The 11,387-nt window shown below is 33.5% G+C and overlaps 1 protein-coding gene across 1 annotated transcript in view; it reads left to right on the forward strand.

The window, feature by feature from the left end:
- Positions 1-4,792, forward strand: part of LOC112050230 (uncharacterized) — a 43,253-nt gene extending 38,461 nt beyond the window's left edge. Inside the window, exon 6 of the transcript XR_008251178.1 lies at positions 716-4,792. The gene's annotated coding sequence lies outside the window, so the exon portion shown is untranslated. The remainder of the gene's footprint in view (positions 1-715) is intronic.
- Positions 4,793-11,387: the final 6,595 nt, after the last annotated feature.

Below are 11,387 nucleotides of genomic sequence, written 5' to 3' on the forward strand. Positions count from 1 at the left end.
GAAAATCCGTCCTGTAGATGCAGACATTGGCTTGAACAAACTGACAAACGGCTAAAATTAAAAAAAATATATGTTGTTGATTTTCTGTTACTCTTCTTTGAATTTTTGGCAATATTGTTCCAAGTGCAGACATTTGATTTCTATTTGTATAACGTGGATAAGACTAAATTCCACTTCTGATTATCGAAGGTATACTAAATCACACGGACTTATATTGAATACTGCGCACTGCTATAGTAGTATGTCTCGATTAGTTTCTACGATATACGTCAGGGATGGCAAATACACAAACTAACACTATAAATCATCACCGAATCGATCACTTAACTTACAACTACAGATCTACCCTCTAAATTACACTTGATCAAGTATAGCGCTGATACTATCATATGTAAACCAGGTTTAACTATCGTATGGCAAGGAGTCGGCCACCAGAGAATGTCGGACTTGTAACCGATCCAGTTGGGTTAAAGACGTCTTTTACAGTTGACTAATACTGCCCATTCTCCGACATATACATTATAGATTTATGTACTCGAATGGGTAAATAGCCACTAGATATGTTTTTACATAAATATCATCGGCAAGCAGAGCAACATACTTATTTTATGTTTAGGTTAAATCATTTATTGTATATATTGACATTTACATAAGATCGCAGGGACAGTATCATTCAATAAAAAGATGAATGATTTATTTTTTGATTTTACTCTAGTTCCTACAAATTCGCCCTACAAGTTCATCAAAGTGAACAACGTGAAACGTCACATCCTTATTCTGGGAGACTACGCGTTCGCCCAAACAACATCCGACACGAGGTACTGGAATTGCAGCAAGAAGTCTTCCCGGAGAAAATGTTCCGCCAGAGTGCGCTTCGATACTGCGGGCAATATAGTGTACTCTGATTTACGTCACAACCACTCTCCACAAAGGTTCTGCCAGCAGCCTAATGGAGAGTACACTAGAATCAAGTCTTAACCATTGATTTGTATTGATGTATGTATGTTGATTTATTGATTAGAAGCAAGCGTTGTTGTATGTAAGTCCATTACGAATATAAGAGTAATTGATTTATTTTGTTATTGTCCGCGAAACACCGACAAGCGATGACGTCACAATTGAACGCTGTCGAGTCACGACTCCAGATTATGATCTGGTTTCGCAAAATAAAAGGAATTATCTGTCAGCTGGCCTATTCACTATTTGGGTCTTATCAACCTATTAAAATAAATATCAAATTAATTGACAAAATGTCATTTACTTACTGTGTGTATAATATCCACCAGTAAGCACCGGATGACGTTTTTACATAGAATCTCAATTTCGTATATGTCAATTGTCTAGCATACGTCAAATGTAGTGAATTAGCCTACAAATAGATCTGGGTGAAGTTTTCGCTTGAATTCTTCGATACACGGTTCACAGAGAATAACAAAATAAAATTAATTATTTTGTAAGCAAGTAATGTATGAAAAATAATAATGAAGCGGTGATGTCCCCATGCAGCAAACCTTCATGCTAGCCACCCACCATTTGACTTGAAATCCGATAAAACTGATCGTGTGTTGGTCGCGATCTGCTTTATGTCATGCACATCGCGACCAACGCATGGATGGTGGGTGGCTAGCATTATGCATTGAACCCGACTTCAGTGAGTAGAAAAATCTAGAAATTTGAGAAATTAACATACTACATACACATGTAATACTATTCTCAAGGTGCGGTGTGGGGGTAATAGTGGTAAAAGAATTGATAAAGTTCTTTGCTTGTTCCTTATGTGTATGGTTACTCATTTGTAATATTTTGTATTTCAGATGTTTTAGTAATAACAATAAATAAATTAGTTGTGTTTCTTATGCAAGTAACACAAATTGTTAATTTATATAAAGCTTTAGTAACTTCACGGTTTATATAAAGCTTTAGGTACACACTATCAGGGAAGGCATTTCGTTAAGTTGAATAGCGAACATACCTATATCATAATAATACATGTTAAATATTTGATAGTGCTATTAATTACTAAAATAAACATAGTAATGTATCTATATTATAGGATTAGGTATTTGTTTAAAAGGTTATCGCTAGAGAAAGCGCGCGATTCTTTTTGGGAAAAATTCAGCTGTTCACTAATTCTATTATATTCTTTTTTTTGTGAGGTAAAAAGTAGCCTTATGTCATAATAAGATAAGATATAGTCTCCATTGGACACAGCCTAATCGAGTTACACACACACACAAACTTTCGCTTTAGTAATATTAGTGTGAATTTTAAACTGTTTCAATCATTGTATATCCTATAGGGCATGTTCGGGTCGAATACGAAGGTAAATACACTGTATTTTATATTTAGGAGTATGTACTGTACATTAGGGTGTCCCAGGCTATAAGGGAGAAATTTTTTTTTTCGAATTTCAAAACGCATACCCTTTATTTTTAACCGACTTCCAACCGTTTTTTTTTTTTTTTTCCATTTGACTCCAAAAACTTAAATATTGAATATTATTGAGATCGGATAACGATAACCCGTGCCGACTTGACGACAAAGATTAGGTTGAAATGTTAGTATGGAGCTATAGGGACATAGTAGAGTTCCTTAATTTATATTCAGTAAATAATACACATTTATATTATTTATTAAGTATTTAAAGTAAAATACACATTAATCATTAAATCTTTTCAAATTTTACTTTTATACAATTATGATATACGTTTCCATTTATCTTGTAATAATAATTGCTTTTGCTCCTATAACATTGATCAAACCATGAAAGTTTTTCATTAATTTAACCGCTATTTCTGCTGAAACATGTCTCTCAGTGGCAATAGCTTCCTTTTATCTTGTTGGAACGAATCATCATTTGACCATAAAGAAGGACTGACATCAATTTTGTAACTAAGTATGCAAAACTTTATTTTTAAATGTTTTGAGACCATTCAAACAAAATAATGCATTAAAAAAATATCACTTTGATTTTTTTGGGACACCCTACTGTACATACATATAAGGTTGTATGTTGGTGGTTTGATTGGGAAGTTTTTTTTTATAAAATATTCCTTGCTTCTTACTACGTGACTCGGCAGAGGTCCTACTGCTTGTCGTTGTAACTGTAACTATTTAAAAAAAAACACAAAAATTAATAGTACATCAGTATACAGTTATAGCTTTAATTTTAAGATTAAAACATTTTTATCACAATATAAACTTTATAATTAATGTAAAATTAAATTAAGTATCTTTAAGTTTTTGAATTGATTTTATTCAATAGTAATAAAATTGATTTTATCTCACTTAACTTATATTAATTAAAATAATTCCGATGTATGAAAAAATTCTAGAAATCCTGATAAAATTACCAATGTCGACTTTTTCCAAATTATGTTTTCTCCTAAAAATTTCTTTTTTTATACATCAATCAGCTTTACTGTTTAAAATAGTTTTAGCAAGACTAACAGATATCAATTTTTTTTTAGATAATATTTTCTAGTCATCAATTGTCGTAATTAATAATAATATCTGGGTGATCGGTATTGTTTTAATATGTGATTTTTTTGGAAATAACGAATTTAAGCGGGTATAGCTTGTGTTTGTCGCCTATAGGTGATAGCTTATTGGTTGCTTGCGTAACTATATTAGCTAATGGGGTGAAGTTGTAAAGTTTAATAAATCAAAGCAAAGCTTGACTGGATAGTAAATGGTGGTAGGTCTTAGATCTTTGTTTTCAAGGAAATATAAAATGTTTTATAATTTCGATATTCTATAATTTTACTTGAAAATATGCATTTAAATAACGAAAACCTTATCCAATTTAGTTCTTGAGAAACCGCGGCTATAAGATACTGAGACGATCTTGGCATACAATGGATTCACCATGCGGGTGCTAGGTCCATTGTGTGGCACAGAGAAAAACTCCGAGCAGAGCAGAGGCTCCGGACTTGTGACCGATGGTGTAGGGTTAAGGACGTCCTTGACAGTTAATTAACACTCCCCTTCTCCGCTCGTGTTTTTCTCCCTACCTAGCCAAAGGAGATGGTCCAAAACTGTATGGAGCCCAAAATCAGCCCAGTTTGTATGTACCCTGGCGGAAATAAAAGAAAATATATTTTTAACTATTTTTGATTATACAAATCTACGAATTTACTTTAATTCTTTGATGCAACACTAATATGGGTAATAATAGCGGACTGATGACGTTGAATGCAGTAGTCGATTTGACGTTTGCTATCAATTGTTGCTTTAAGAGCGCCATCTTGATGTATCTCAAAAACTTGATTTTTAATTTTAAGTATTTCTTTTTATTTAGTTACATTTATTCACTTATTAAGATTTTAATAAAACCCTTGTATTCTTTAAATTTTAATGATACGGGGTACAAGAGTGGACCTCAAATGGCCCATTTCCTTTGGTAAGATCGCTTTTCTGATATTTTATTCGAAACATATACTGAAGTATTTTATCAACAAAATAAATCGTTTTTCTCCCAAATGAAAAAGCTATTATCTTCGCTTTCATTGTCACTTACATCTAGTAAGACAGCAGTCAAGTAAATTTGTCGATGACAAAAAATAACTTTATTCATACGTAGTGTTACGTTATTTAGTAGGTATTTAAATATTATATTCAATATATGAAAATATATTAATATACATTATTGATATACATTAAAAAAATCTTAGTTATAAATAAACATTTTATTCTTATAAAATTCTTAGTCAGAATATTGTAAAAACATGATTTTTGTAATTTGTAACTAATTAATGTGTAATGAATAATAATAAAAGAACATAGAGATATTGACCTGTCTTTCTTGTTTTTGACCCCGTACATCTAATATATCCTTTGGTTAGTTTTAGCTGTTGTAGTACTTATTATAGACTAGCGGACGCCCGCGACTTCGTCCGCGTGAAAATTTTCATAAATCCCTCGGGAACCATGGATTTTCCGGGATGAAAAGTAAAGTGTTAATCCAGAGTAAAATCTATTTCCACTCCAAATTTCAGCCAAACCGGTTCAGTAGTTGCGGCGTTAGAGTAACAATCATCCAAACAAACATCCATACAATGTAGTATTAATAATATTCAAAGTTTTTAGAGCTGTGGGAAGGTCTAACAGTGAGTATGAGTATTTTATTGGTACATGCAGCACAATGCTGAGCTGCATCCTTTTTCAGTGGTGTTCTGATGCTTGTAGCTTGGCAAATTCCGATTTCAAATAAACCCGTAAAAATAGACAGATAAGACTAACTTTCTCATTTATAATATTAAGTATTTATGGGACATGTCTTTTATTGTATTTTTTCTCATTATCTTATAATTCGCTATTTTATATTTTTAATATTGAATAAGGAAAACTTCGTTCCTGACTTACCTACCTCAAACCACAGAGTAACCAGAGTGAGTATTTACTAGCAACGTACTAAAGCCGGTGTAACCCAATAACAAAAACAAACGTCACGCGTCTCGTTGACAACCGCATATACCTACAAATTTTTTTCATAATTTGTATTTCAAAATTTAACTAACAACAATAACGTAAATTAATATAATAATCAATAATTACCATTAAATCTTATTTCTTTAGTTTCTAAACTGATCACTAGATCAGTTTTTAAAATATTTAAAAAAAAAAGAGGTCAATTTTATTGAATAATACTGATGCGAGCGACGGTTCGTCTCGTACTGACTCGAGAATGTATTACTTTTTGAATTTCGTATTTGGAGCGGCCACGGCACCGTCGTGTTCCGTACGCTCCATCTGTATATTATTGTTTAATCTGTGCCTCAAATGCTCAAACGCACATTTTTTTATTTTTTTAATACATATTTTATTTCTTACAGATAAAAAGAAGAAGATAAGATTGGAACATACAATTACGTTTGAAACAAACCACACGTTCTTAATGTTAGGAATAAGAAGGAACTGTGTTGGCTGTTACAGTAAACATCGTGTTACTTTAAATAGTCACGAAGCTAAGAAAAAATGTAAAAAAATTAAAACCTCTTGCCTTGAGTGTAATAGAAATTACTGTGTCAATTGTTTTAATGCAACACACACTGGTATCTTTTCGAATCATGGAATAAATCTAAGAAATAACATAAATTTGAAAAGTTTGAAAAGCTCCCGAATGTCATGAAATTAGTAATTATTCGTACATTCTCGATCAATTCATCTATATTCTCTTTCAGGGTGCTTAGTGGGAGTTTTCAATCTTGTCATACTGTTACTATCGCGTTAACGTAAACGTGAACTTATATGGAATTGAAACAGTTGTGCAGCAGTGCCACTAGATGGCGCTGTTTCAATTCCTTGGAATTTTGTGTGTACGTTAACGTGATCGTCACAGTATCAAACTGCCACTAGGCCCTCAGTACGCTTTCATTTGAGACCCCATTCGAGTAGGTATATTTGCAGACATTCGGTTATTCTTCCGCACTTTCAACCCAGAACTATTAAACGGCTCAACCGATCTTCATCAAACATGTCTAAGAACACTCGCACATAAATCACCTTTTATACAAAAACAACGAAATTGAAGTCTTTATCCGTTCGGGAGCTATGGTGCCACAGACAGACTGACAGACAGACAGACACGTCAAACTTATAACACCCCTCTTTTTGAGTCGGGGGAAAAATTATTTACTGAATTTTGGTTTACTGCAATAGTGCTTTGTGATATATACATCACAATTTTCAAATAAAAAAAAATACTTTCTTTGAAAACGGAATTTTCGATTATGTACAATCTGAGGGTCTAGTGGCAGTTTGATACTGTGATGATCGCGTTAACGTAAACGCGAATTTCTAAGGAATTGAAACAGCGCCATCTAGTGGCACTGCTGCACAACTGTTTCAATTCCGTATAAATTCGCGTTTACGTCAACGCGATAGTAACAGTACGAAATTATTGAAAACTCCCACCAGGCACACTGTACGTACCTACCCTACTTACCCTAGTTAACAATTTTATGCAGCCACATATGCAGGAAATTAAAAAAAATCCCACTACTCTTCAGGCAGGTCTCCAGTTATGTATCAGGGTAGCTTAAGGCAGGTAAAGGGCAAGTTTTTAACTCCCTTCAAAGATATTATTAAACTCAAACTTAAAGGAAGTTTACTATAGTGTTAATGATTATATAAACAATAAAAAAACTTGGTGTTTACTTTCAATATACGATTATCTACTTGGTTCTAGATGAGTTTGTAGAATGGTGGTAAACAAAAAAAAATATACCTTGGCTGAGTTTGCTGAAGGCTTCTTGGCGCTTTGGAACCCTCGTAACTTTAATTTTAAATTTTCAAGTTTAATTATCACCATTAAATCATGACATAACTTTACGTTTCAAAAGTATACTAAATGTAATTGATATAAATGAATCTTGAGTTTTATACCTACCAAAAAATTATCACCACAGCTCTCGGACCACAGAACAGACAACGCTTTTAGCAATAGAAGTAGCAAGGGGGCGTGGCCCGCGTACACCCGGGTGTGCGGAACATCGCAAGCGTGTCCGCGCATGTACTAGCAGTCTAATTTTGTTCTGTGACAAAAGGAATAGGTAAATAATATTCAACTCAAAAGTAAGGGTGATATAAGTATTTAATTTTTCACTAAATATTTAACAGCCATTTAGGCCACGCCCCTGAGTACGCTGGTTTCAATACAAAGAATTGACACTTTATAAATCTAGTTACCTCTTATATCTGTGTCATGGACCATACGAAGTGACGTACAGTACTCGCCACGGATCTTTGTGAAGTTAGCTGCGGAATGAGTATTCATACAGCCGCGAAAACTCCGCGCCCGCGCCGTTTGTACCCTTAATGATCCATTTATTTGTTGCTAATTTCACAAACACAATATATAGTGGCGGGCACTGTAAGCGCGGCGACGGCGAGGCGTAAGCGCTCGGTAAGCTTGTCGCGAGGTTGTTGTTGACGAGGCGATTGCGTTACCGTTGCGTTCAGTGTGCTTTGTAGTACGGAGTTTCATACAAAGAATACTGATTCCGAGCTGTTACATGTACTATGAGCGTAGATCGGCTAGTTAGCTCAAAATGCGCAAAATAGAATCGTCGCGAAGTGTCATGTTTTCCAGCTCCGTTAATTATGGAGCGCCTTCTAGTTTTCGAGTCCAAAAGTTAAACTGAAGTCAAAATAGGAGCTCGAGCATGTTTACAGTTAATAATTGTATCTAATTTTATTAATATTTATATTTTTTAAAGCATGTCTCCCTAGTAAGGAACCAAAAAATGTCTAAAGAGGTAATTGTGAAAAAAAAGTGACCCACTGTTATTAGAATATAAAGGGAAAGAAAGTCTGAAATATTAAAAAGAAACAAAAGGGACTAAGAAAGTCTATTCAGGATATGAGACCACATAATTTTGAAAAATATAGAGGCAGGTTTCACCTGAATATTGAAAGAACTCAAAAATAACGAAAGAACTCGAAAAAGAATATAAATCGTGTTTAAATAAATAAATGAAAGTAAACTAAAAAACTATGCAAATTTTTATTAAAAGGCAAAAAATTTACAAAATACATAAATCAATATTAACTTACAAATTAGATATTTTTTACTTTTGTATTTGCATTCTAAAAAAATTTAAATATTATTGTTTATTATATTTTTACCAACATTTAGCCTTGTAAAAAACCTACGAATGTCCAAAGAAGAAATAGCTATGAAAAAATCAGCTGCCGCAAAAGCACGTTTGCAGAAGACCAAAAATGACCCAGTATTATTGGCTGAATACAAAGAGAAAGAAAGAATAAAATATTTGAGAAAAAAAGAAAAAAGACAAAGAAAGTCTATTCAGGATATGACACCGCATCAGCAAAGAAATATAAGAAAAATATGGAGGCAGGCTTCCGCTGAATATAGAAGAAACACAAAAAATTAAAAAAAAAATTACTAATTTTAATCCTCAAAAGACTCAATAAACGAAAGTATTATTCAATATACTCGAAATTTACTTAGATGACTTTTTTACACAACAATAATGGCCGACTATGAATCAAAGACAATCAGTAGGGTTGAGAAGTTAACGGCGGGCATCGGAACGATATCAAGTAGGTATCGTTATAACTGAAATACCTAAACTAAAACATCCGTTACTATACAACGTTATCTTAAAAGGGAACGTATAGTAACGTTTGTCGGTTGTGTGCATTTTAAGAAATTAAATATCACGTGTCACAAACGGTGAACGGTGCACGGTTTATGCCTATGGGTACGCGTGGTTAAGAAATGGGGTAATCTTTTTTTATTATTATTATAAATATACTTAAACAATACACATCACTATCTAGCCCCAAAGTAAGCATACAGAGTAGCTTGTGTTATGGGTGCTAAGATAGTTGATATTATAGTATTAATATACAATTATATACTACATATAAATACTTATATACACTCATGTTCATCACACAAATATTTTCCAGTTGTGGGAATCGAACCCACAGCCGTGGATGCAAAAAGCAGGGTCACTACCCACTGCGCCACGCGGCCGTCTCTTTCTTTAATCTTTTGGGGACGTACTAACGTCCAAGATTTGCTTATACTTCAAAAAAGTGTGCACGTATCCACGTACATACTGGGTGTAAGGGACATGATACCGAAAACTGCGTGAAGAGGTTAAATTTAGTTTCCACAACGATATTTTAAATAACAATTACGTGGGAAATGAGAAAATTCAGATTTTGAAAATTTTGAGCACGCAATGTACAGCGAACAATGCGATAACAACGCTCCGCAATCTACTGTGTACGTACGAGTAGGTACGTACGCATCGACAGCAAATCGGCTGGCTACACTTACCTATCTAATACCTATTTTTTATACTTTACAAGTTTTTAACTAGGTACAGGTAATTAACTTACTTCAGGTTGTTTCTCGTTTACGAGACGTTCTGTCGTCATAGTAGGTACAATATTCATGAGTACTGAATTGATTTGATCTAAGCATTTCAAGACTTCTCAGTCAACACACACAAACACACACAATACAAACGACACAATTGTATGAGTATTCGTTACAGAAAATCACTACTAACATAACATAGAACATACACAAAGGTTTTTGAATTTTGGTTTGTTTGTCAACAGACCGCCGAACACGAACTAAAGAAAAAATAGCGTAGCGTCTAGCGAAAGGACCTAAAGTTTCAATATTTTGAAAATACCTATTAACCACGCCACGCGGCTTAGGTTAGAGAGAGATAGCAATTATTTTCCTCGGCACCGGCGGCGGTCGGCAATACAACGTCGCGCAGTTTGTTTGTGACTTTGTATAGATAGATACCTATTAGTCGTGACCTGCCTTTTTGACCTCTTGGAAAACAGCTGATCGCGCGCATTTTGCAAATTAAATTTACATTGCTAGTTTTTGTTAAAATCTTGATTTGACGATTTTTATTAAAAATCGTATTGAGATAATGTTATCCATACCAGTGTTTGAATAATGCTACTATTCGTAAGATATCTTTTACGCTATAGAATAACGTGAGCATATGTATTGTATAACATTTTTATTAAAAAACTATTTTTTAAAATAAAATGATTATAAAATATTTCATTTTCCCATCTTTAAACTAACAACATATCAATTATTAAAGAATCATTCATTATCATTTATCGATAAGTTAACGCTCGATGTTATTTACCCATCCTTACTTTTCATAGACAATCTAGCGTTACGAAATGTCAAATTGCCGTAATCGTAGTTAAGCTGTGCAAATTAATCTCGTTGTGATTTTGTTTTTCAGAAAATAAATGTGAATAAATCGTAAATTCGGTGTAGTTTTTGGTGTAATTCGTACTGTACGCGTATAATAAAGGATTTAGACACTTTGTTCTTTAGAAATTACGTATAACGTAAGTGAAATATGTGATTTTAGTGACAAGACGGGTTTGTTTTGGTGATTAGACTTCTAAGAAAATTTTTGGTATAGGTATGCTAGTCATATTTTTTTTATTCAAATGCCATTTTTATTAAATATTATATAAAACATGAAAAATATTAAATTAAAAATATTGTATTTGATTTAAAAAAAAATATATTATATTTATAATACATTTACATATATATATATATATATTTTTGAGCTTTGATAGCCTAGTGGATATGACTTCTGCCTCAGATTCCGGAGGGTGCGGCTACGAATCCGTTCCGGGGCATGCACCTCTAAATTTTCAGTTGTCTACATTTTAAGGAATTAAATACCACGTGTCTCAAACGGTGAAGGAAAAACATCGTGAGGAAACCTGCATACCTGAGAATTTTCTTCTTTTTCTCTACGTGTGTGAAGTCTGCCAATCCGCATTGGGCTAGCGCTATTCACCCCTTTTATTCTGAGAGGAGACTCGAGCTCAGCAGTAAGCCGAATGGGTTC

This window comes from Bicyclus anynana, chromosome 10 (genome assembly GCF_947172395.1).
Source record: "Bicyclus anynana chromosome 10, ilBicAnyn1.1, whole genome shotgun sequence".
In the NCBI taxonomy this organism is placed as follows: Eukaryota; Metazoa; Arthropoda; class Insecta; order Lepidoptera; family Nymphalidae; genus Bicyclus; species Bicyclus anynana.